General features: G+C 40.2%; 1 long non-coding RNA gene across 7 annotated transcripts in view; it reads left to right on the top strand.

Moving 5' to 3' along the window:
* Positions 1–24,935, top strand: part of LOC112579592 — a 207,892-nt gene extending 182,957 nt beyond the window's left edge. For 2 of the 7 annotated variants that reach the window (XR_006640087.1, XR_006545282.2), the window contains exons 2-4: positions 17,805–17,895; positions 19,076–19,155; positions 24,198–24,935. This is a non-coding gene — a long non-coding RNA (uncharacterized LOC112579592). Of the gene's footprint in view, positions 1–11,993; positions 12,270–17,804; positions 17,896–19,075; positions 19,156–22,663; positions 23,925–24,197 lie in introns of those variants that run through there. The other 5 variants (XR_006545280.2, XR_006545281.2, XR_006640085.1 and 2 more) reach the window with 4 other exon arrangements.
* The last annotated feature ends 1,997 nt before the right edge of the window (positions 24,936–26,932 follow it).

A 26,932-nucleotide genomic window follows, 5' to 3' on the forward strand; every position in this document is an offset into this window, starting at 1 on the left:
AGATGAGCAATATCAAACCTTAGTATCATCTGTGTGCCTTTGAAATTCCTCTCTACCTTTCCCTGGTCTTGTCAAACCTGACACTTTAAGGGTAGATCTTTCTTAACAGCCTTGTACAGTTAAACTATATAACAAGCTAGTTTCCAACCATTTAATTTTCTTTTTTAACATTTGCTTTTGAAATTGTTTATTTGTTAGGGCATTCATCAAACAAAACCCACATTTTGACACCCACGTTAATATCAAAAGAGACCATTTAATGAGCAGTGTTCTTATCAAGAAAAATGAAGAACTCTTGAATGGTAGAATAATCTAGATTGCACACATAGTGTAACATTACTTCAGGAGAGGGAGGGAGGGGCTTGAGACCTTCCTAATGCCTGGATGGGGCAAGTCTTTCTGCTGCTATAGCCTTCCTGGGATTATTTCCCTGTTCTGCTGTTGTACTGGTGCATGAGGAGGCAAAATCAAACTAAAACAGCTTCTTGGTTTAGGGAGAGATGAAGAAAGCTGGCCTCCTCCCCCATGACTCACCCAGTTGGCTATGAGGTTGAAGGAGTTTTTTTTAAGGCTGAGAGGAGAGTGGAGGAGGTAAGAGGAAAGCTCAGGAAGGCAATGCAGAAGTTGAGTCTTTTTAATAGTGCATAGGAAGGTGCAGATGTGGAGTAGATGGAAACTTGGACTTGCTAGAAAAGCATGCAGTTTGCAGAGAAGTGATATTTGGAGAAATGAACATCCAAGGTAGATTGTAGGGCAAACCTATAAGGGTTGGTTGACAAGGAATCCCAGAATCCTCTGCGTTCATCCTTTTTGAGCCTGGGAAGTGTCTAGAATAGGACCTGTAGCCTAATAGATGCTCAATAAACAACAGCTGTAATTATTGTCATGGATTCCTTGGGTCTCTGCTTTCCCAGGTGGCACTAGTGGTGAAGAACCTGCCTGCCCAATGCAGGAGGCATAAGTGACACGGGTTTGATCCCTGGGTCGGGAAGATCCTCCAGAGATGGGAATGGCAACCCATTCCAGTATTCTTGCCTGGAGAATCCCATGGACAGAGGAACCTGGCAGGCTTCAGTCCATAGGGTCTCAGAGTCAAACATGACTAAAGCGACTTTGCACACACTTCACGAGTGATGTGGCAAAAAAAACAGTGAGCAACACTTTAAGAAAACAAAGGACCCACATATCCCAAATGCCTCTTCCTAATTACTTGGCTATAGTCAAGTTGTTTAAATTTTCTGGGCTCCAATTTCCCCATCTGAAAAAATGAGAGTAATGCCTGTCCTATTCATCAGCATGCTATGCAGCATTGAAAGAAGGAGAGTGAGATGATGAATATAATGTTTTATTAGAAAAACATACAAAGGATGGCATGTGATGATGGTGATGATGATATTCCTAGCTAATTCTGTGCTATGGAAATTTCACAGCAATAACATGATGTGGTCTGATTAAAAACAACAACAACAACAACAACTCGTGAAGTAAGTATTCCACAGCTAAGGAAATTGAAGCTCAGAGATGATACTCAAGGTTGAATTGGACAAGTAAATAGTAGGATTAGTTTTCTAACTTAGGTCTGTGCTGTTTTTATTATGCCATGCTGCCTCTGCTTCTCACTATTAACTCATATTTATTAAGATTTCACTATAAGCCAGACATTACTCCACGGCCTCTGTATGTTTCACTGCATTTGGATCTTCACAGCACTACCCAGAGGGTATTTAAATAATGTTATCATCATTTTACAGTTGAGGAAATAATATAATCACTTACTGCTATTCTATTCATTGTACACGAGGCCAGCTCCAACCCTCGGAAAGCTTTCCTCTAACTGGGTCACAGAGGGTTCCAGCTGCCCACCCACTACCGGCCCCACAGGGATTCAGGAGAAGGCTATTTATGTCTCCTGCCCTTCCCACAGAGCCTGGCACCCAGCTCCCTGGGGGAGGACTGCTCTTTGGAATTCCTGGCACGGTCTCCATTCTCCTCCTCCTCATACGCTGCTCATCTCTCCCAGTAATGCCTGTGTTCACTGTGTCTTGTAACTCAGGCACAAGCAAGCGTGGTCCTAGCTGAGGGGTAGCAAAATTGGTTACTGATCTCTAGTCTAGCATCTCACTCTTTGGAAAGGGTGCTAAGGGGTGAATTCCCAGCGGCAGGATCCTCACCTGCAGCCGGCCCTCTGGGAAAGTTTGTTGGAAGGATTTCTCCACCTACCAAGTCCAGGTTTTCTGTGCAGCTGGGTTTGCTGCGTGTCTCTGGGCATTTCCTTCCCTTCTCTGCAGCCCTTCTGGGCTTGGGGCTCTGGTAACCTAGGAAATGGCGGGGTGTGGGGGAAGGAGGCTTTGGTTGTGCCGAGAGCTGCCAGTGTGATGCCAGTGTGATTGTCAGCCTGGTGGGCCGGCCCTGAGGTGGTGGGTGTGTGAGAGGGTGTGTGTGGGTGCTGGGAGCCTGCTGCCTGTGGTTGCTGGAGTGCCGGCACAGGGCTGTGGGTGTGACTGCAGTGTGAGTGATGCACGGTGAGGGTAATTGTCAGGCGGCTCAGATTTTTCCTCTGTCTTTTGTCTTCTTCTTCTTCTTTTTTTCTCCTAATTTCTAGTAGGCAAAGAAATCCTCCTCTGCAACAGCGAGGTAATATTTTTGAAAAGCTTCCAAGGGGATGAATTATGTACTGTCTCAATTCCTCAGTGTTATTGATTCTCCAAGGCCTTGTGACTAATACTTCTTGTTGAGGGGGCCTGGGGTCAGGGTGAAATTTGGGAGGCCAGATTTGCCTATTTTTTTGGTTTCACTGTGAAAGGGATGCAAGCCAAAAGCATCCTGGGGAAAACAAAACCTGTAGAGTCAGCCTTAGTTTGTGCATCCAGCATTCGCCCTCCACCCAAGTCTTCTGGTTGTACTAAGTCCAGCTTTGCTTGAGGGGAAACATCCCATCTGTTTATTCAAAACATGAGATTGGGTAAGGCTGGCCCCATGCCAATTTAGGGGTGGGCTCATAACCCAGACTCCAGTATATATCATGTAACTATCACAATGGTTGGCTTAGGGATGAGCCTAGGACTTGATTAAAAACAATGAGGTCACACTTGAACTACTTAAAAATAGAGAAAAATTATTTTTTTATTGATCTCAGAAGTGAATGATGAAATTTAAAATTTTGATAATAATCTTACAGGAAGGCCCTGCATGAAAATGAAGGTAATACTAAAGGATTCAGGAAAAAGGAGACAGTCTAAGTGATGTCATTTGAGACCCTGGATCCAGCTGTTCTTGAGGCAGGTTCTACATCTAAACTTTCTCATCAAGGGAACCCATAAGCTTTGTTCACACCATAATCAGTTTGAACTGGGTTTTCTACTGGGGAAAATCACTGCTTTTCAGCTGGGAGAAATATTGCCCCTAGGGCACCTTTGGTGGTAACTGGAGATATTTTTAGTTGTCATAGGAGGGAATGGGGTTCCTATTGGCATCTAGTGGATGGATGCCAGGCATGTTGCTAAATGTCCTACAGTGCCCAAGACGGCCCCCTGAAAAGAGGTATTTAGTCCAAAATGTCAATATTACCAGTGTTGACAAACCTGATACACATGAATCTGTAAAATCGTGCTAATGGGTAATAAGGCTTTCTTTATCACCTCTGCCTTCCTTCCAGGATCAGTTCATTTTATTAGGGATAAAATCTTGGGTTAGAGACTCATGAGGGTCTTCCCTGGTAGCTCAGTCAGTAAAGAATCTGACTGCAATGCAGGAGACCCAGGTTTGATTTCTGGTCGGGAAGATCCCCTGGAGGAGGGCATGGCAACCCACTGCACTATCTTGCCTGGAGAATCCCATGGACAGAGGAGCCTGGCAGGCTATAGTCCATGAGAACTCAAAGAGTCAGACACAACTGAGCAGCTAACACACAAGCGCACATATACACACAAAACTCATGGAGGATCCTGCAGCCTCTTTGTTGCCCCAGAAGTGAAACTGTGCACAAAGCCAGCCCTGACTTAGCTCCAAGGTCTTTGGCTTCCATATGAAAATTGCAAAAAGCCCAGATAAGGGCTGCATTTGGAGAAGGCAATGGCACCCCACTCCAGTACTCTTGCCTGGAAAATCCCATGGACAGAGGAGCCTGGTAGGCTGCAGTTCATGGGGTCACGAAGAGTTGGACACGACTGAGCGACTTCACTTTCACTTTTCACTTTCATGCGTTGGAGAAGGAAATGGCAACCCACTCCAGTGTTCTTGCCTGGAGAATCCCAGGGACGGTGGAGCCTGGTGGGCTGCCATCTATGGGGTCGCACAGAGTCGGACACAACTGAAGCGACTTAGCAGCAGCAGCAAGTGTCCTCATGGCATGACAGCTGGCTTCTTCTAAATGAATGATCTAGGAGAGAAAGCAAGGAAAATCTGCCCTATTCTTTATGACCTAGTCATACACCATTACTTCCACCATATTCTATTTTTAAAAGGGAGTCACTAAAGTATAGCTCACATCTAAAAGCAGGGGTATCAAACTCTACCACTTGAAGGTTGGAGTATAAAAGAATCTGTGGATATAATCATAGCATACAACTTTCCTGAATGAAATCTATGGCATAGCTCATAACTCTTCTGGTCATTCTCAGATAGTAAAACTGTCAAGCTTCGTCTAACAAACACTCTTACTCAGTTTTAAGTTACTCAATTCCCCCAGCTTGTGTTTATCCACCAAAGGGAAGGGCAATTTGGTTGATCCTGCCTTCTTTCTTTCTTTATTGTTTTCCCCTTTTATCTGCTACTATTGGGGGATTCCCGGTGGGTTGGGGCAAAGAGTTTTAAGAAGGCATAGCCTGATTTTATTGATGTCTGTGTTTAGTTTAGCTGGGGCTTTTCTTATTGGGCCCTTTTTGAGGTCTTTGGGACTTCTTCTTTATAGGAGTCTTTTCAAAAGCAGATGCAGCTTGAAAATGAAATCTCTTCTGTACGGTCACTTACAACTCTCTCCTTGCTGTCTTCTGTCTTCTCTTTGCTCTACTACTACAGGCCACTCGAGCCATAGCCAAACTCTTGAATGATTTCTTAAAACTATTCTTATTTAGCTTTAGGTTAGGAGAAATACTCTTCCTACATTGAGGGTGATGATTAGTGGTTGAGACATTTACACCCAGCACGGTAGAAAAACTGTTCCAAGTAGTCTCCATCTACACCTTCAACCTTCAACTCCAAGGTGCTTGATGAACTAAAGACTAAAGAGAAAATATAACATCTTTTAACATAAACTGATTTATGTACCCTCCTGCCTATAGTATTGCCTTCAGATGTTGAGGCGTCTGTAGAAGTCGAAAAGAATAGAAAAAAAATTTACATTTCACATCCTGTTACATGTCTATAGAGTGACTGACAATTCATCATATTCAGTCAGTTCAGTTCAGTCGCTCAGTCGTGTCCGACTGTTTGTGACCCCATGAATCACAGCACGCCAGGCCTCCCTATCCATTACCAACTCCCGGAGTTCACTCAGATTCATGTCCATTGAGTCAGTCATGCCATCCAGGCATCTCACACTCTGTCATCCCCTTCTCCTCCTCCCCCCAATCCCTCCCAGCATCAGAGTCTTTTCCAATGAGTCAACTCTTCACATGAGGTGGACAAAGTACTGGAGTTTCAGCTTTAGCATCATTCCTTCCAAAGAAATCCCAGGGCTGATCTCCTTGAGAATGGACTGGTTGGATCTCCATGCAGTCCAAGGGACTCTCAAGAGTCTTCTCTAACACCACAGTTCAAAAGCGTCAATTCTTTGGCGCTCAGCTTTCTTCACAGTCCAACTTTCACATCCATATATGACCACTGGGAAAACCATAGCCTTGACTAGACAGACCTTTGTTGGCAAAGTGATGTCTCTGCTTTTGAATATGCTATCTACGTTGGTCATAACTTTCCTTCCAAGAAGTAAGCGTCTTTTAATTTCATGCCTGCAGTCACCATCTGCAGTGATTTTGGAGCCCCCCAAAATAAAGTCTGACACTGTTTCCCCATGAATTTCCCATGAAGTGATGGGACCGGATGCCATGATCTTAGTTTTCTGAATGTTGAGCTTTAAGCCAACTTTTTCACTCTCCACTTTCACTTTCATCAAGAGGCTCTTTAGTTCTTCTTTGCTTTATGCCATAAGGGTGGTGTCATCTGCATATCTGAGGTTATTGTTATTTCACCCGGCAATCTTGATTCCAGCTTGTGTTTCTTCCAGTCCAGCGTTTCTCATGATGTACTCTGCATAGAAGTTAAATAAGCAGGGTGACAATATACAGCCTTGACATACTCCTTTTCCTATTTGGAACCAGTCTGTTGTTCCATGTCCAGTTCTAACTATTGCTTCTTGACCTGCATACAGATTTCTCAAGAGGCAGATCAGGTGGTCTGGTATTCCCATCTCTTTCAGAATTTTCCACAGTTTATTGTGATGCACATAGTCAAAGGCTTTGGCATAGTCAATAAAGCAGAAATAGATGTTTTTCTGGAACTCTCTTGCTTTTTCCATGATCCAGCGGATGTTCCCTGGGATGACCCAGAGGGATGGTACAGGGAGGGAGGAGGGAGGAATGTTCAGGATGGGGAACACGTGTATACCTGTGGCAGATTCATGTTGATATATGGCAAAACCAATACAATATTGTAAAGTTAAAAAATAAAATTAAAATATGACAAACCCACAGCAAACATTATCCTCAATGGTGAAAAATTGAAAGCATTTCCTCTAAAGTCAGGAACAAGACAAGGGTGCCCACTTTCACCATTACTATTCAACATAGTTTTGGAAGTTTTGGCCACAGCAATCTGAGCATAAAAATAAATAAAAGGAATCCAAATTGGAAAAGAAGAAGTAAAACTCTCACTGTTTGCAGATGACATGATCCTCTACATAGAAAACCCTAAAGACTCCACCAGAAAATTACTAGAACTAATCAATGACTATAGTAAAGTTGCAGGATATAAAATCAACACACAGAAATCCCTTGCATTCCTATACACTAATAATGAGAAAACAGAAAGAGAAATTAAGGAAACAATTCCATTCACCATTGCAACGGAAAGAATAAAATACTTAGGAATATATCTACCTAAAGAAACTAAAGACCTATATATAGAAAACTATAAAACACTGGTGAAAGAAATCAAAGAGGACACTAATAGATGGAGAAATATACCATGTTCATGGATTGGAAGAATCAATATAGTGAAAATGAGTATACTACCCAAAGCAATCTATAGATTCAATGCAATCCCTTTCAAGCTACCAACGGTATTCTTCACAGAGCTAGAACAAATAATTTCCCAATTTGTATGGATACAAAAAACCTCGAATAGCCAAAGCTATCTTGAGAAAGAAGAATGGAACTATAGGAATCAACCTACCTGACTTCAGGCTCTACTACAAAGCCACGGTTATCAAGACAGTATGGTACTGGCACAAAGACAGAAATATTGATCAATGGAACAAAATAGAAAGCCCAGAGACAAATCCACGCACATATGGACACCTTATCTTTGACAAAGGAGGCAAGAATATACAATGGATTAAAGACAATCTCTTTAACAAGTGGTGCTGGGAAAACTGGTCAACCACTTGTAAAAGAATGAAACTAGAACACTTTCTAACACCATACACAAAAATAAACTCAAAATGGATTAAAGATCTCAACGTAAGACCAGAAACTATAAAACTCCTAGAGGAGAACATAGGCAAAACACTCTCTGACATACATCACAGCAGGATCCTCTATGACCCACCTCCCAGAATATTGGAAATAAAAGCAAAAATAAACAAATGGGACCTAATTAAACTTAAAAGCTTCTGCACATCAAAGGAAACTATTAGCAAGGTGAAAAGGCAGCCTTCAGAATGGGAGAAAATAATAGCAAATGAAGCAACTGACAAACAACTAATCTGAAAAATATACAAGCAACTCCTACAGCTCAACTCCAGAAAAATAAATGACCCAATAAAAAAATGGGCCAAAGAACTAAATAGACATTTCTCCAAAGAAGACATACAGATGGCTAACAAACACATGAAAAGATGCTCAACATCACTCATTATCAGAGAAATGCAAATCAAAACCACTATGAGATACCATTTCACACCAGTCAGAATGGCTGCAATCCAAAAGTTTACAAGCAATAAATGCTGGAGAGGGTGCGGAGAAAAAGGAACCCTCTTACACTGTTGGTGGGAATGCAAACTAGTACAGCCACTATGGAGAACATTGTGGAGATTCCTTAAAAAACTGAAAATAGACCTGCCTTATGATCCAGCAATCCCACTGCTGGGCATACACACTGAGGAAACCAGAAGGGAAAGAGACACGTGTACCCCAATGTTCATCGCAGCACTGTTTATAATAGCCAGGACATGGAAGCAACCTAGATGTCCATCAGCAGATGAATGGATAAGAAAGCTGTGGTACATATACACAATGGAGTATTATTCAGCCATTAAAAAGAATACATTTGAATCAGTTCTAATGAGGTGGATGAAACTGGAGCCTATTATACAGAGTGAAGTAAGCCAGAAAGAAAAACACCAATACAGTATACTAACGCATATATATGGAATTTAGAAAGATGGTAACAATAACCCTGTGTACGAGACAGCAAAAGAGATACTGATGTACAGAACAGTCTTATGGACTCTGTTGGAGAGGGAGAGGGTGGGAAGATTTGGGAGAATGGCATTGAAACATGTGTAATATCATGTATGAAACGAGTTGCCAGTCCAGGTTCAATGCACAATACTGGATGCTTGGGGCTGGTGCACTGGGACGACCCAGAGGGATGGTGTGGGGAGGGAGGAGGGAGGAGGGTTCAGGATGGGGAGCACATGTATACCTGTGGCGGATTCATTTTGATGTTTGGCAAAACTAATACAGTGTTTCAGGTTTAAAAATAAAATAAAATTTAAATAAATAAATAAATAATAAAATAAAATAAAATTAAAAAAAAAAAAAAAAAACCAGCTTGAAGATTAGGAAGTTCACAGTTCACGTATTGCTGAAGCCTAGCTTGGAGAATTTTGAGCATTACTTTACTAGCATGTGAGATGAGTGCAATTGTGTGGTAGTTTGAGCATTCTTTGGCATTGCCTTTCTTTGGGATTGGAATGAAAACTGACCTTTTCCAGTCCTGTGGCCACTGCTGAGTTTCCAAATTTGCTGCCATATTGAGTGCAGCACTTTCACAGCATCATCTTTCAGGATTTGAAAGAGCTCAACTGGAATTCCATCACCTCCACTAGCTTTGTTCATAGTGATGCTTTCTAAGGCCCACTTGACTTCACATTCCAGGATGTCTGGCTCTAGGTCAGTGATCACACCATCGTGATTATCTGGGTCATGAAGATCTTTTTTGTACAGTTCTTCTGTGTATTCTTGCCACCTCTTCTTGATATCTTCTGCTTCTCTTAGGTCCATACTATATCTGTCCTTTACCGAGCCCATCTTTGCATGAAATGTTCCCTTGGTATCTCTAATTTTCTTGAAGAGATCTCTAATCTTTCCCATTCTGTTGTTTTCCTCGATTTCTTTGTATTGATCGCTGAGGAAGGCTTTCTTATCTCTTCTTGCTATTCTTTGGAACTCTGCAGTCAGATGCTTATATCTTTCCTTTTCTCCTTTGCTTTTTGCTTCTCTTCTTTTCACAGCTATTTGTAAGGCCTCCCCAGACAGCCATTTTGCTTTTTTTGCATTTCTTTTCCATGGGGATGGTCTTGATCCCTGTCTCCTGTACAATGTCATGAACCTCATTCCATAGTTCATCAGGCAGTCTATCTATAAGATCTAGGCCCTTAAATCTATTTCTCACTTCCACTGTATAATAGTAAGGGATTTGATTTAGGTCATACCTGAATGGTCTAGTGGTTTTCCTTACTTTCTTCAATTTCAGTCTGAATTTGGCAATAAGGAGTTCATGATCAGAGCCACTTCATCATATAGAGTCTTAAACATCAGCTTAGATATATTTTCTCCTACTAATGAGGTCCAAAAACTTCACGTCCATGCTCCAGAGCAACAAAGCTTTAATTCTAAAACTCCTAATGTGACTGCTAATTTTTAGATTCAAATTTTGATTATGAAATGTGATTGGGGGAGTGTAAAGTGCTATACCAGTTTAACCCTCTAAGAAAACCTCAGCTCCATGCTTTCGAGCACAGTGGTGTCCTGGCAAAGAAAATAGTCTTTCTGAAGAACCTACCCTATTGACTCTTTGAAAAGTCTGGTTTAATCACAAGCCCTGAGGCATTCACACACATTTATTCTTGACACAGCAATTAACCTTCTGGCCTTCCAACACTTTTTCCTGATAGAACCCTTCACTTTACCTGCTATGCTCATGTTTCTGATGGAAGTTAACTTTGCAGGACGTCATGCAAAGGCTGTGGTAGGCTCACAGTCCTGCCAATGGCTTAGAACCTTAATTTTATCATCACTCTGAGAAATGGGACCAAATATATAATTTATAGAGAAAAAAGCATGTATCTTTCTCTTTGCACTAAAACACTTTAGTGCTCTATTTATGAATCTGTTATGATATTTTAATCTCCATATTATATAGATTCCTCTATATGACTTTTCTTTCCTATCAAACCCTATACTTCCATATTTGTCTCCTAATCACCTACTGTTCCTCATCCCATTCTCCATATCCAGATAGGGAACAGTAGGTATATATTTGACTCTTTAATCAATTATTAATGTGGGTGAGTGTGTGTGTTAGTTGCTCAGTCTAGTCCAACTCTCCATGACCCCTTGGGCTATAGCTCACTAGACTCCTCTGCCCATGGAGTTCTTTATGCAAGAATACTAGAGTGGGCTGCCATTCCCTTCTCTAGGGGATCTTTCCAACCCAGGAATCAAACCAGAGTCTCCAGCATTGGAGACAGATTCTTTACCATCTGAGCCACCAGGGAAGTAAGTGAATGAGTGAATAATTAGATGAACCATTGGAGATCTAAAGAATACAATGTTCTCAACAAATCCACTTTATTAAACTCCACATCTCCATTTTAGAGAATCAACTTTGTCCTCTTGTCATCACCCTATTTCTCAAAAAAAAAAAAAAAAAAACAAACAAAAAAAAAAAAACTTCCCCAAGTGTCCACAGATTGAATCAAGGACAATCATCTGGCCCAAAAGGATTCTTCTTCTGTTTCTTTTTTTCTTCTTCTTTATGACTGTGCTGGGTCTTTGTTGCAGCATACGGGCTTCCTCTAGTTGGAACGCACTTCTCTCATGCCACACGGGTTTTAGTTGCCCCACAGCATGTAGGATCTTAGTTCCCCAAACAGGGATCGAACCCCAAAAGGATTATTCTTGGAATTTGAATTTGTGAAATTATTTGAATTAACCTTTGTCAAGCAGTCCTCATGAAGCATGTTTATGGAGAGTAGAATTTAGGACGAACGTAGACAGAAGCAGCGACAGGATAGTTTGGCCCTTAAGAGAACAGTCAGTTTGGCTTTAAAAGGCTTTTCAGTCTCTGATGATTTTTCAGCTTCTGCTTCTGGGTTCTACACTTCTAATCTAGAGTTCATGGATACTCCTTTCCATGTTGTAACATAGCTGACTTCTCTTGTCATTTTGGTCTCAACTTGAATGAATGTCATCTCCTAGTAGAAGCCTTCTCTTCAGAGTTTCAGTTGTTATGCTCTTTATCCAAAGTCACTCTGCTTTATTTTCTCCAAATCACTTAGCACCACAAATGGATGTTTGACTTTTATATTATGTATTATCCATTTCCCCTACTAGAATTCATCACATGACAACAAATGAAGTGAAGTGAAAGTCGCTCAGTAGTGTCCAACTCTTTGTGACACCATAGACTATACAGTCCATGGAATTCTTTAGGCCAGAATACTGGAGTGGGTAGCTGTTCCCTTCTCTAGGGGATCTTCCTAACAAATACCTCATCAATTTGGTTCACCACTCTTTTCCCAACACTATAAAATACTGTTTTTGTATCAGAGGCCTGAGTAAATCATTTTTGAATAAATAATAGATATAATAAATCCTTCTTGTTACCTCAGCTATTTTGAGGCTTCCATTATTCCAACATAAAAGTACCAACCTCAGAGCATGGAAGCTATAGGGCATATCAGTGCCCATGTTACTGAAAGGTCTCCTAAAATAATCATCCACTTCATCTTCTCCACCAGGTCCAAAGCAAGAAGCCTATAAACAGTCTTCCCAACATCTGATCTGCATTGTCCCTTCAATCCCTTCTGCCCCAGTCTCCTCAAACTGGTCAGTTTTATATTTACCTACATCTGTAGACTACTGGAGAGTATTCTCACACTTTTCTATATTATTAAGCCCTTCAAATCATGTGTCAGTTTTCCTATTATGCAGGTGCTTTGCAAATGGTGATGGTGAGGGTACTGATTTAACTTAGTCTGAAGCCTTTTTATATAATGATAGTCAGGAGTAAATTATCATAAAATGTTGGAGCACAGTTCCCACCTGTTTAATGTTGAAACTCTTCTGAAGGAGTTTCAGGGGAGATTAAAGATGTACAGCCAAGTACTCATCTTGCCTTGGAAGGAAGTGAGAAATTCTACCTTGTAAAGGTCATCCAGAAACTCAGAAGCACTCAGAGTTCTGCATAACAGATGTGGCAGTAAGTCCACCACGTGATTCATTGCACAGTATATTCAGGGCTATTGATCTCCTATTGGCAATCAGAGCCCCACACATCCTCTCAGGAATGAGGTGTGGGAGTGCATTGTTCAGTTCTAAGGTACTGAGTGTGCGGGGGCTGCGCGTGCTGTGGAGCAGGCTCCAAATGAGTCAGATGTCTGTTAGGAATGTTGCTTTGAATCTGTTGCCTGTGCTTTCTGTCTCACATTGCCCAAAAGTACCTTTCCAATAACTTAGACTCACATTTCACAGTTTAAAATGGCCCAGACTGAAGATGACCAATACTGCTGAGTCAAACCCCAAAAAGACCACTTAAGAAATACTGCAATATCCATGGTGTCACAGAGGGACAGAATGGGTAGAGCATGGATTGTCAGAGTCAGATGAGCTTGCATTTGAATCTCAGCTCCGTTATTCCCTAGCTGTCAGACCTTGGGAAAGATATTTCACTTTAAGTCATAATGTTCTTTATGTTCAAATATTATGGGCATGCCAAACAAAATTGACCTCATAGGATTGTGGTGATTAATGACTAAAATGACATAAGCAGATCTCTTCATCACAGTGCTGGGAGATGGTAGACACTCTTTTTTCCCCCCCTGGAACCTCAGTTCCTTTTTTAATAAGAAGAATACTAATAATATATCAGATCAGATCAGTCGTTCAGTCGTGTCCGACTCTTTGTGACCCCATGAATCGCAGCATGCCAGGCCTCCCTGTCCATCACCAACTCCCGGAGTTCATTCAGACTCACGTCCATCGAGTCAGTGATGCCATCCAGCCATCTTATCCTCTGTCCTCCCCTTCTCCTCCTGCCCCCAATCCCTCCCAGTATCAGAGTCTTTTCCAGTGAATCAACTCTTTGCATGAGGTGGCCAAAGTACTGGAGTTTCAGCTTCAACATCATTCCTTCCAAAGAAATCCCAGGGCTGATCTCCTTCAGAATGGACTGGTTGGATCTCCTTGCAGTCCAAGGGACTCTCAAGAGTCTTCTCTAACACCACAGTTCAAAAGCATCAATTCTTCGGCGCTCAGCCTTCTTCACAGTCCAACTCTCACATCTATACATGACCACAGGAAAAACCATAGCCTTGACTAGACGAACCTTTGTTGGCAAGGTAATGTCTCTGCTTTTGAATATGCTATCTAGGTTGGTCATAACTTTCCTTCCAAGGAGTAAGCGTCTTTTAATTTCATGGCTGCAGTCACCATCTGTAGTGATTTTGGAGCCCAGAAAAATAAAGTCTGACACTGTTTCCACTGTTTCCCCATCTATTTCCCATGAAGTGGTGGGACCGGATGCCATGATCTTCGTTTACTGAATGTTGAGCTTTAAGCCAACTTTTTCACTCTCCACTTTCACTTTCATCAAGAGGCTTTTTAGTTCCTCTTCACTTTCTGCCATAAGGGTGGTTTCATCTGCATATCTGAGGTTATTGTTATTTCTCCCCACAATCTTGATTCCAGCTTGTGCTTCTTCCAGTCCAGCGTTTCTCATGATGTACTCTGCATATAAGTTAAACAAACAGGGTGACAATATACAGCCTTGACATACTCCTTTTCCTATTTGGAACCAGTCTGTTGTTCCATGTACAGTTCTAACCATTGCTTCCTGACCTGCATACACATTTCTCAAGAGGCAGATCAGGTGGTCTGGTATTCCCAACTCTTTCAGAATTTTCCACAGTTTATTGTGATCCACACAGTCAAAGGCTTTGGCATAGTCAATAAAGCAGAAATAGATGTTTTTCTGGAACTCTCTTGCTTTTTCTATGATCCAGCGGATGTTGGCAATTTGATCTCTGGTTCCTCTGCCTTTTCTAAAACCAGCTTGAACATCAGGAAGTTCACGGTTCACATATTGCTGAAGCCTGGCTTGCAGAATTTTGAGCATTACTTTACTGGCGTGTGAGATGAGTGAAATTGTGTGGTAGTTTGAGCATTCTTTGGCATTGCCTTTCTTTGGGATTGGAATGAGAACAGACCTTTTCCAGTCCTGCGGCCACTGCTGAGTTTTCCAAATTTGCTGCATATTGAGTGCAGCACTTTCACAGCTAGTATATGCTCATTCATGCACTTTTAATTATTGGGGCAGACATGGTAAATTGTTTTTCCGATTCTATTTTTCTGTGTTAACAGAATCCTAAATAATGTGCCCAGTTTAAAAGCTACATTTCTTATCTTCTCTTGAGACTGGGACCAGTCATGTGATCTGAACTTCGCAACAGTTTTAGACTCAGACGTTTACTATGGATTCTTGGAAACCTCTGCCATTCCTTTGTTGCTTCCTCTTTCTGTTATCCTGCCTGCCATGTACATGTGAGCCTGCTGGGGAGAAGCCCTCTGGCTTCCATCAGGCAGCTACGAGGGTGTAAGCCCCTTATAAGGGATGATGGAACAAGAAGATAGAAGGATCCTGGGGCATTCTGGACTCTCTGTACTAGCCCTGGAATATCTCTAGACTTTTAATTTATGGAAAAGATCTCTTTTATTTGGTTAAACTTTTATAATTGAGTTTTGTATACATGCAACCAAATGCAGTCCCTAACCAATATATGTAATATCTTAATCATTACTCCAATAAGTTTTTTGGCCATTGTTGTTATCAAATCTATTTTATATTAAGGATATTGAGACGTAGGCAAGTAATCTACCCAAGGTCACAAGCAATTCAGCTAGTAAGTGAAGCAGGGGTTTGTACTTAAAATCTGTAAGTATACAACAGAATCTGTGCTTAAAACAGTAAATATAAAATGGGGGATGACAGTGTTTCTTCCCTAGTCTTCCTATTTTACAAATCTTTGAGCTTACATTTGTAACCTCAAAATTTGCTCTGACTGCCTGATCTTTTTGTAAAAATTCTTTGAATTCTCCCAGACCACAGTGCTGTTGGAAGACATTTAAGCTCATGTGGTAATTCTGGCATTAACTAACTGTGATCCTAGGCCAGTCATTTAGCTTCTCTGGTCATTTTATGGTAAGAGGGCAGCAGATTATTTCTAGTCATCCCTTATTTCTAACTGTCTGTGATTCTAAAGGTGAATTTAGTAGATTTCTAATTATTCCATTGGCTGATCATCAAAGTTTTACTTTATCTAGTTTCATCTCATGACCCAGAGGGTACTGAATAAATATTAATTAATGACTGTACTAGGGATAAAGCAACCTTTTTTTTTTTTCATTCTCTCACTTTCCCTCTAAGTCATTGGCTTTTTATTCTTTTTATTTTCATCTAAAATCCAACATCTCATTAGATGATTTGGGGGAACTGATCCAGTCAAGATCAAAGACCATTGCTTCCAAAGGATGAAGCTTACTTCAGTCAGGGAAGAAGCAAAGGGAACAAATCAAAGGCCTTGAAAAGTCATATTTGGGGTAAAAATAAAAAAAGGAAAAGTACAAACCATCCCTTAGGTGAAGGAATGGGGTTGGTATGTGGATTCAGAGAAACAGTCTTCAAATAAGAAATAACAAATCAAAGCAACTTTAGTTGGAAGGAAAAAGAAAGCACAGTAGTAAACAAAAAGGAGGATTGGTATTGTTTTGAAGTTTTTTAGAAAGATAAGCAGTGACCAGAGCATTGAAAATTATTAAAAGAGATTTGAGCTAAAGGAATAATATTTGTATTGTGAATGATCAAAATATATCAATTAAGTAGGTAGAAAGTGCTTTAACTTAAGTAGAATCTATCTGGGGGAGATAATGTCAAGAAAAAGTTTTGAAACTTATAACAAACTGTTGTAATACTGCAATGGGTTAGGATAAGGCTGCTGTCTGCAAGCCAGGGAGAGCATCCTCACCAAGAACAGAACCTGCCAGCACCTTAGTCTTTGGCTTCCCAGCCTCCAGAACTGTGGGAAGTAGATGTGTATTGTTTAAGCAACCTAGTCTGGTATTTTGATATAGCAGCTCAAACTGACTAAGACAGACTTCATGAAGTTCTTACAGAAGATTTAAGTTCAAAATTCTAATAATATATGTTGGCATTGTTGTTGTTGTTGTTCAGTTGCTAAGTCATGTCTAACTCTTTGCGACCCCATGGACTGCAGCATGCCAGACTTTCCCGTTCTTCCCCAACTCATGGAGTTTGTTCAAACTCATGTTCATTGAGTCAGTGATGCCATCCAACCATCTCATCTTCTGTTGCCGCCTTCTCCTCCTGCCCTCAATCTTTCCCAACATCAGGTTCTTTTCCAATGAGTCAACTCTTCACATTAGGTGGCCAAAGTATCAGAGCTTCGGCTTCAGCATTAGTCCTTCCAGTGAATATTCAGGGTTGATTTCCTTTAGGATTGACTGGTTTGATCTCCTTGCTACCTATCCATGGGACTCTCAAGAGTCTTCTCCAACACCACAATTGGAAAGCATCAGTTCTTCTGTTCTCAGCTTTCTTTATGGTCCAGCTCTCACATCCATACATGACTACTGGAAAATCCATAGCTTTGACTGTACAGACCTTTGTCAGCAAAGTAATGTCTCTCTCTAATGCACTGTCTAGGTTAGTCATAGCTCCTCTGTTCTTGGAATTCTCTATGTAAGAATACTGGAGTGGGCAGTCATTCTCTTCTCCAGGGGATCTTCCTGACTCAGGGATCAAATCCAGGTCTCCTGCATTGCCTGCAGATTCTGTACTATCTGAGCCACCAGAGAAGCCCATGTTGGCATTAATACAGAGAAAATCAACGTGGGATAAGGAAAGCAGCATGGGAATTGAAGCCATAGTTACTTTTCAAACTCTTTCTCTAATTAATTTGCTAACATCTTTGAGACTCAATTTACCCATCTAGAAGTAGAGTTAGTAATATCTACAGCAAGGATGATTTGCACTACATAAAAATAACACAAGTCTTCTTGTGAAATGACTGATATGCAGTAGCTATTCAATAAAAACTAATTTTTCATTCTGGTAACAATAGGTAAATTTTCTTCTTTTGTTTCGTGAAACTTCAGTTTTACTTGCTTTAAAGCCCATATTTTAGAATCCAGTTTTCATGCAAAGAAAATCTGTAAGAAGAGGACACTGTAAATAGTTCTGTAATGAAAGATGCATTAAAAAGCATAATAAATTTGTATTTTTATAATATGCTATGTACAGACTGCTTATATCTTATCATACTTATAACTGAAGTTTTCACTTTTCAGGAATTTTGACATTTGTTTGGAGAGCCTCACTTGACCTCTTTTGGGGGAGCTGAATTGGACTGAACGTGAGGTACCATTTTTTTCTCATGAGGTACTGAGTTTTCTCAGAAAATAGAGAAAGCTATTTTCTCCAGAGCAAATATGTTTATTGCACTTCATGTGAAATGAAAGTAAATCACCTTACTAGAAACACCGTGAACATTCTGGATTTAATTAAAAATATGGCAGAGCTAGAGAAATTTGTTTTTGAGTTTCTTAGATAGACTGTATTTCATGGAGTCATTTTTATTTTATCAATTACTCTCTAGGAAATGAACACAGAGTTTAGGCTCTAGTATGGAAAAAAGTGTGTGAAAGACTTAGAGCTTCCTTTGAATACATGTTTTATGCATTTTTTCAGGACACTTTAAGGCTGACATTACTCAGAATTACTAATAGAATTTAACTGGTATATTGGTTGTGGACAATTGGACAATAGTTAGTTTTGTTTTATGTGATACAGGTTTTTAATACATGTATAAATCTGGATAAGAAGCTAACTGGAGAAGTGGACCTGTGAGCTCTAATTGATGCTCACTTTCCTACATCAAGTTAGTTTCATGGAACACTCTAGGCTGCCATTAGATCTAAGCCTCTCAAACTCTGTATTATGGATGGTCCTACTGCATAAAAATAACCCAGTCCTCAGACCCTTTACAAATTCCTTGGGGTACAATGTAGAAATCTCTTTTTTAAAGAAGCTTTCCAGATGATTCCATGAGCATCAATGTGATTTCCTATCACCCTTGTGGTCAAAAATCCCACAGCCTCTGTATGTGATACAGAGGTGGTTACACTGTGATGTTCAGTTATTTAAAGACTTAAACACTGCTTAAGGAAGTGAAATACACCAAAGGTACATGGCAGGGAACCTACAAAGTCACAGAATGAAATCAACATTAGGAACCTTTATGTCTGGCGATGACCACCAGTGCTGAGATAAAAAATAACCGTCATTAGATTCTGTCAGTCACTGGAACTACACCATCTTGAAGAGAGGCTGCTGTAAGTCGTGATGATGAACACCCTGCCAGTATCTTTGGGAACTGCCAATAAGGAAAGAAACTGCCTACTTCTTGTTTCTTTGAACTGCGGAAGAACCTGTCATTACGCATTGATGGGCATCATCACATTTCAGCAGATATTTCTGTTTTATTGGCTTGGGGTTAATTAAGAGAATAATAATTTGTGGGATAACCTTATAATAAAATAATATTATGATTCTATTTCAGAATTCCCTCTGGACTTGATCTCTCAGGAGACTAGAGGTCACTGCCTTTGATGCATTATTCAATAAAGGGAAAGAAATAAGGTAAGGAGGGAGGCTTTGGAATTGCCGGGAACAGATTCTTCCTAACTGGAGAAACCATAAAACTGGCTCCAGCTTTGGATTCCCAGAGTGACTTGAGTAAAGAGGGCTACAGAATAGAGATGAAATCACAGGCTGGATCATTTTCTGAAGGCTGTTGCTATTAAGTAGCACATACTAGGTGGCTTAAAAGATCAGAAATACATTGTCTCACAGTCCTGGAGGCTAGCTGTCCAAAATGAAGCTTTTGGCAGAGCCATGATCTCGCTTAAGACTCTAGGGTAGGAGTGTTCTTTGCTTCTCCCTCATTTCTGCTGACCACAGCCAATCCTCAAATGTTTCTTGGCTTTAGATTCATCATTCCAATCTCTTCTTCCATCGTCACATGACCTCCTCTCTGTGTTTCTCTGTGTTCTGTTTTCTTATAGAGACACTAGTCATTAGATGGGGGTCCACAGTTACGTAGTATGACCACAATTTAATTCTGTCTGCAAAGACCCTATTTGCAAATAAGGTTATACGTTGAAGTTCTGGGTTGACATGAATTTTGGGGGGTGGATGCCATTAAACCAATACACAGACAATTGGTAAGATTTGAATTTCTTTAAAATGCACAACTTTAAATGAGCTAAAGGACAAAATGACCCTTAAAATTGGAAAAACAGCTATTTACAAGGTCTGATTTTTTTTTTTTTTAATTTTTCTGAATGGCTGTGTCCATTGCCCATGTCATACAGATAAACTAGATTGCTTGGATGACAGTACCTGTGTTTTGGACTGAAAACTTGAAAAAGATGTGATTAAGGAGAACTAGATATCCAACCATTTCTCAGAGTCTCCATCATTAGTCTTTTCATGAAAAGAAAAGAATACCAGAAATTAAGAAAGATTTTGCTAGGGAATTCAAAAGAAATTATCTGATTGTCACACATCATACTACAAGGCAAATGAGCTGATGAAATTAGTTGGCCTTTTTAACACAGTTCCAAAAAGTAGATCATAATGTGGGAGTTCAAGATGGTGAACCCTGAATGGCTTCAGAGTCTAAGAAATTTTTCTTAGGGAACAGCTTGAAGATAAGCTTTACATAAATCCCATTTTCCCCTGATATTATTTTTTCATTATCTGATTGCACAAACATCTTATTGGTATAAAACTTTCCAATGCTGCCCATTTTTGTACAAATCATTTTCAGTATGAGAAGAAAAATGATGATGAAGGATTTGGTAGAGTAGTCTATGGTTCTTCATTGTGGCAACAAAAGCTATTTGAGCATTTATTTTTAGAAAAAGCAAACTCTTTTATAATAACAAAATGCTTCCCTGGTGGCTCAGATGGTAAAGAATCTGCCTGCAACTCAGGAGACGTGGGTTCGATCTCTGGTCAGGAAGATCCCCTGGAGAAGGGAATGGCTACCCACTCCAATATTCTTGAGTGGATAATTCCACGGACAGAGGAGCCTGGCGGGCTACAGTCTATGGGGTCGCAAGAGTCGAACACGACTGAGTGACTAACACTTTCACTTTCTTTCAATATAAAAACTGGATAGATTTGTCTAGTAGAATCCAAGTGAAGTGAAGTTGCAAAGTTGTGTCTGACTCTTTGTGATCCTATGGACTGTAGCCCACCAGGCTCCTCCATCCATGAGAGTTTCCAGGCAAGAATACTAGAGTGGGTTGCTATTTTTTCTCCAGGGGATTTTCCCAACCCAGGGATTAAACCTGGGTCTCCTGCATTGCAGTCAGACTCTTTACCATCTGAACCACCAGGGAATCCCCTAGAATCCAAGAGTCAGAGCCTAAAATTCTGGCAGAGACAGAGAGAAGTTAATAAGAATTGACACAATTTATTAAGTAGCTAAACAACTTTCAAAAGGAATTGACCTGAAATCAAATACATTTAACACTTCTGGAAGCACAGAGAGAAATTCCCTTGCACATTTAATGCAGGCATGAATTTATCTTTTGAGAATTTTTTTATGGGCACTTTTGCCCTGATGTTAGTAATTTGTGTCTCTCTGAGGGAGTGATACTTGTTTGGGATGCAAAAAAGACATGATATGATATTATTTTTGTAAAAATTTTTACCATAGAAAATTTTCATTTCTTTAATCAAGGGGATGGACTAGTATACTCTAAATCCATATTATTTTCCTGAGAGAATCTAATCCTCATCTCTCTCCTAGTTCAGGTCTGGAGGCTTTCCATCCTCTGCCTCCACTCCCCAGCCATCCCTCCCTATCAGCCGAACTTCTCTGATCAATGGATCAGAGATCACTAAGCTGAAATGGCCAACTTTGCAATGCCTCTTGGTATAGCCTCACAGGATACTATCTTAAATGTAATATCCAAAGGACTGTGTGTGTTTGGAACTAGTTCCCCAAATTCAGAGCAATCTGCCTGCTGCTTCCGAAAGATCAGTCTGCCTTTAGCAGTTGAGCCTCAGCAATAGAAGCAGCACAGAAGAGATAGTATGATTCTTGTTCCTCTTTATCCTCCAGCTGAATATTATTTTTAGGTCAAGCCTGATTCCTTTCTGTACCCCAAACTATGGGATGATGCTAATTTGTGAAGTTTAGGTGCAGTATAAGCTAATGATTTATTCATGTCAGAAGAAATTGCTCTCTACCTCTGATAATTGTGGATTATATTGAGGAATCACACACTTTAGGGGCATTTAACTCCCTCTTTTGAAGCAGACATATTTGGCTACTGGAATACACCAGATGCTATGGCAATGGAGATGATTGTGACGTTGGTTTCTGATTTGCATATAGAAAAAAATGCTTGTGGCAAAAAAGACAAAGCATGAATAGAAAGGGAAATTCCTTCCAGGACCCTGATGATCAGTAAAATATTAGTACCCATTAATATTTGTTTTGACTAGAGTTTTTTTAAATTCTCTTTAGCTGCAATTTTACATAGAGAATAAGCATAGTAAATGATTATTTTCTAGGTGGAGAATTATCTAGATTATAATTATTTTACTCTGTTACAGAATATTAACTGTAGCTTCCATGGAGTCCACACACACATGGAGAGAGAAGTAATCGTGATAGATATGGACTCAGCTCCATTCTATTTGCAACCTTTGATTAAGCCTATTTTTAGCCATTCTGCATTGACTAATGCTTTATTAATATATGGTATCTATCCTACTTTGGCTTATAAGATGGAGAAAGCAATGACTAATTACTATTCATGCACACACCTATGTAGGATATATTTTTAGAGTCTATATTGAGAAATCTATATTGTAAAGTACCTCTCCAACTTTTCGCTGTAATTACACACAGAAGGTTCAAGTCAATAAAATAATGTTGCTCTCCCCAAAGTGTAGTAAATGGTTGTTTTGAAGCTTTCCCTGTGTCCTTATTTAATTGCCATGGGCCAAGAGAATTGATATGTACTTTTTTTGTTTAAAATAAATTTCCTTAATTAATGAATTTTCATGACCAGAAAGTCCTGTTTAAAGCCTACATACAAACTGACCATTAGTTTTCTAATTCCAGCTAAACCCCTTAAACCTTTGCTTGTTTTTATGTGTGGAGAGACAAGAAGACATGACCCTTCAATTCAGTCTGGATTTTGAGCTCATTCTTGACTGCCACTAACCAAGGTCAAATGTGAAGAGATTTCTCCTACCAAGCATCACACTCTTGAATCTCAGCCAATCTGCTTTCTTGACTTACTTTTTTTAGACTGCTTGCAGCAATAAGCCCATTTGGTTGGTTAAAACAGAGCTAATACATTCATTCATGCAAATAAATATTTATTAAGTACTCTATTGGATTGACTAGTGTCCCTCAAAAATTCATGTCTACCAAGAACCTCAGAAAATGACCTTATTTGGAAACAGGATTGCTGCAGAGGTAATGTATTAAACTGAGGTCATGCTGGATCAGGGTAGGCCTGAAATTCAATAACAGCTGCTGTTATAAGAAGATTTGATGATGGAGACAGAAGTTGGAGGGATGCAGTTACAAACTAAGGAATGTCAAAGGTTGCCAGCAGCCACAAGAAGCTGGAAGGAGCAAGGGAGAATTCTCTAGAGCCTTCTGAGGAAGCATGGCCCTGCCAACACCTTGATTTCAATCTTCTATCCTCCAGACCTGTAGGAGAATAAATTTTTGTTTCTTAAGGTATCAGTTTGTGGTAATTTGTTACAGCAGTCCTAGAACGTTAATACACATTCTTACTGTGGACCACTAATTGTCCCAGCTAATTGTTGTACTGCATGAACTAAGTCAGTAGTCCTTTTTCTCACCTTGATAATGGAGGATATCCTATTCGTTTGTTTGGAAAGGTAGAAGCACAGATCAAAAGTATAGTCAACATTTATTGAAATATTATTTTCATTGTTCTTAAAATGTTATACATTGAATCATCTCACCCAAAAATGTATATATTGAAGCCCTAAGCTCAGAGTTTGACTGTATTTGGAAATAATGCTTGTAGGGGTGCTTACATTAAAATGAAGCTGTCAGGCTGATCTTTAACCCAATCTGACCACTTTTTTAATAAGAAGGGGAACTTTAGTTATACACAGGGCACCAGGGCTGTGCAAGCACAGAGGAAAGATGATGTGATTACCCAGGGAAAAGGAAGCCATCTGCAAGTCAAGGAGATGGGCCTCAGAAGCAACAACCTTGCAGATACCTTGGTCTCAGACTTATAGCTTCCAGACTGTAAGAAAATACGTTTCTATTGTTTAAGCCACCCAGCCCATGGTATTTGTTATGACAGCCCTAGCAAATTAACATAAGGATTTACACATATTAATTCATTTAATTTTTATAACAGTGCAGAGTGGTAGGTTTTATTTTCCCAATTTTAAAAAAGAAAAAAAAAAAAAAACTCTCCTGTGATAATCTGAATAATGTCCCCCCAAAGATATCCAGGTCTAGTCCATGGGCCTTGTGACTATCATCTTATGTTTTAAAAGGGTCTTTGTAGATATGATCAGATTTAGAATCTTGTGTTGAGGGGATTATCCTGGATTATCTTGAGGGGCCCTATGTAATCACAGGTGTCTTTATAAAACAGAAACAACAGACAAGACTGTACAGGACATGATGGGACAACGAAAGCAGTTTGGAGGGATGTGACTATGAGTCCAGGAATAGCAGCAGCCATCAGAGGCTGGAAGAGGCAAGGAACAAATTCCCCTGGAGCCTCCAGAAAGAACCATCCATGCCATTACCTTGATTGCAGCCTTGTGAGACTCATTTCTCACACTGGGCCTTGAGAACTACAAAATTCTCTTTAAAATGTTGTTTTAAGCCCCTATATTAGTGGTGGTAACTTGTTGTAGCAGCAGCAGGATACTAACACATCTTCTAAGATGACACAGTCATTAGGTGGCAGAGCCCTAATGACTTAACCCACCTGGCTCCAGCTTCTTGTGGTTCGCTACTAAATCTATCTCTCTCTCTCTTTCAATATATGGATTTGAGATCACTCATTATAATGTACTGGGATGGGGTTAGTTTAATGTTGTGAACACAAATTTTGTAGTTAAGCTGGACTGGAATTCTAATATTCACTTACCAATTTATTGGTTGTCTTACCTTAGTTCATTTAAACTTTCTGTGCCCCAGTTTTCACAGTTAAGTGTGATTATGCTGGTGTATTGTAGTACTATTTGGAACAGTACATACATAGTGTCCAGTAGGGTATATATTTTGTACTAGGTGAAGGCAATGGCACCCCACTCCAGTACTCTTGCCTGGAAAATCCCATGGACGGAGGAGCCTGGTAGGCTGCAGTCCATGGGGATGCTGAAGGTCGGACACGACTGAACGAATTCACTTTCACTTTTCCCTTTCATGCATTGGAGAAGGAAATGGCAACCCACTCCAGTACTCTTGCCTGGAGAATCCCAGGGACAGGGGAGCCTGGGGGGCTGCCGTCTCTGGGGCCGTACAGAGTCGGACATGACTGAAGTGACTCAGCAGCAGCAGGCACTCAATTAATGTTGCTATTATTTCTCTCATGACTTAAAGACACAAAGTCATCTCTTCATAAAGCTCTCTGTAAAAGTTTCTGAGCCACTTACATTTATGCTTCTTTAAGGCAATCACCATACTTTCATATGCCATTCTTTTTTTTTTTAATTTTTTTATTGAAGGAAAGTTGCTATACAGAATTTTGTTGTTTTCTATCAAACCTCAACATGAATCAGCCATAGGTATACATATATCTCCTCCCTTTTGAACCTCTCTCCCATTTCCCTCCCCATCCCACCCCTCTAGGTTGACACAGAGGCCCTGTTTGAGTTTCCTGAGCCATATTATACAGTGGAAGTGAGAAATAGATTTAAGGGCCTAGATCTGATAGGTAGAGTGCCTGATGAACTATGGAATGAGGTTCGTGACATTGTACAGGAGACAGGGATCAAGACCATTCCCATAGAAAAGAAATGCAAAAAAGCCAAATGGCTGTCTGGGGAGGCCTTACGAATAGCTGTGAAAAGAAGAGAAGCAAAAAGCAAAGGAGAAAAGGAAAGATATAAACATCTGAATGCAGAGTTCCAAAGAATAGCAAGAAGAGATAAGAAAGCCTTCTTCAGCAATCAATGCAAAGAAATAGAGGAAAACAACAGAATGGGAAAGACTAGGGATCTCTTCAAGAAAATCAGATACCAAAGGAACATTTCATGCAAAGATGAGCTCGATAAAGGACAGAAATGGTATGGACCTAACAGAAGCAGAAGATATTAAGAAGAGATAGCAATAATACACAGAACTGTACAAAAAAGATCTTCATGACCCAGATAATCACAATGGTGTGATCACTGACCTAGAGCCAGACATCCTGGAATGTGAAGTCAAGTGGGCCTTAGAAAGCATCACTATGAACAAAGCTAGTGGAGGTGATGGAATTCCAGTTGAACTATTCCAAATCCTGAAAGATGATGTTGTGAAAGTGCTGCACTCAATATGCCAGCAAATTTGGAACACTCAGCAGTGGCCGCAGGACTGGAAAAGGTCCGTTGTCATTCCAATCCCAAAGAAAGGCAATGCCAAGGAATGCTCGAACTACCACACAATTGCACTCATCTCACATGCTAGTAAAGCAATGCTCAAAATTCTCCAAGCCAGGCTTCAGCAATATGTGAACCGTGAACTTCCTGATGTTCAAGCTAGTTTTAGAAAAGGCAGAGGAACCAGAGATCAAATTGCCAACATCTGCTGGATCATAGAAAAAGCAAGAGAGTTCCAGAAAAACATCTATTTCTGCTTTATTGACTATGCCAAAGCCTTTGACTGTGTGGATCACAATAAACTGTGGAAAATTCTTCAAGATATGGGAATACCAGACCACCTGATCTGCCTCTTGAGAAATTTGTATGCAGGTCAGGAAGCAACAGTTAGAACTGGACATGGAACAACAGACTGGTTCCAAATAGGAAAAGGAGTATGTCAAGGCTGTATATTGTCATCCTGCTTATTTAACTTCTATGCAGAGTACATCATGAGAAACGCTGGACTGGAAGAAACACAAACTGGAATCAAGATTGCCGGGAGAAATATCAATAACCTCAGATATGCAGATGAAACCACCCTTATGGCAGAAAGTGAAGAGGAACTCAAAAGCCTCTTGATGAAAGTGAAAGTGGAGAGTGAGAAAGTTGGCTTAAAGCTCAACATTCAGAAAACAAAGATCATGGCATCCAGTCCCACCACTTCATGGGAAATTGCCGAGGTCCAGCCCCGGCTGATCCAGGGTATTCGAAGGAGAGACGACGTAGGCAACACATTCAAATGTTAATTAGAGAT

Source organism: Bubalus bubalis, chromosome 16 (genome assembly GCF_019923935.1).
Source record: "Bubalus bubalis isolate 160015118507 breed Murrah chromosome 16, NDDB_SH_1, whole genome shotgun sequence".
In the NCBI taxonomy this organism is placed as follows: Eukaryota; Metazoa; Chordata; class Mammalia; order Artiodactyla; family Bovidae; genus Bubalus; species Bubalus bubalis.